The following is a 1018-nucleotide window of genomic DNA, read 5'->3' as shown; positions in this document are numbered from 1 at the left end:
TGTATTTGCAAAGTGCCCTGCTGCGTGAACCGCTTGTTGCAATAGGAGCACTCGAATGGCTTCTCTCCCGTATGCATTCTCATGTGGATCTTAAGATGCGATTTTGCAGCGCACATTCTGCTGCAAACCTCGCACTTAACAGGCATTGTGTCGATGACTCGGTGCCCGTGTCAGTTATCTGGAACAGAAGCGAAGAAGTCGTGAATATTCAACAACTTACCAATATGAATGGCTGGAAAAAAGGCTATTACGCTATGTGTGGGTATAGGGGGGGGGGGGGGGGTACGTTTTCCATCTTCTGGTAGAGTACTGTAGGCTGTCTAAAACAAACAACAAACAACGAAGAAATCTCGCTGCACTCCGACAACATAACGACTCTGCCGGAGCGAATCGGACGATGTGACGGCATCACCGAGGCGCATCCCGACAGAGACAACGCGATGTCGGCGCTGACGGGCGCGCCGCTTGTGATTCACCGAGGCGCATCCCGACAGAGACAACGCGATGTCGGCGCTGACGGGCGCGCCGCTTGTGATTCACTGTGATGCCTCCACCCCCCCCCCCCCTCTCTCCCCGCGCTTCAGTCACTCGAAAACTCTTCATTGAAGGGGGAGCAGTACAGTACGCCCCTGTCAGGCCCACCGCTCGGCCGGGCTCCGACCCCGTGCATAATCAAGGCCTCCCGGACAGTCGTCGATCAGGTTGATGCACAGCGTCTCCCCTCCTTCCTGGACAGCCCACTGGAGGCTCCGTCACAAGTTTCAGAACGGCGCAGACGCTGTTGAACCCACATGGCAGTCGTTCAGAAACCATACGTGAACAATGTGGGGATGATGCAAATATTGGGGTCCCAAAAAGATCAGGCCGATCATTGAAGTCCAATAAGACCCCATGAAATTTGTACCCCGGGGTAAAATATCATGGGCGTCTCCTTGGAACGTGGTTTCTCAACGGCCCCTGGCTGCCCCCCAAGACAGACACAGGATGTGAGCTTGTGTTTCGCCCACAGCCCTGCCGT

The sequence above is a fragment of the Frankliniella occidentalis genome, unplaced genomic scaffold, assembly GCF_000697945.3.
Source record: "Frankliniella occidentalis isolate FOCC.00 unplaced genomic scaffold, Focc_3.1 Scaffold225, whole genome shotgun sequence".
Classification (NCBI taxonomy): domain Eukaryota; kingdom Metazoa; phylum Arthropoda; class Insecta; order Thysanoptera; family Thripidae; genus Frankliniella; species Frankliniella occidentalis.
This window is presented reverse-complemented; position numbering follows the sequence as displayed.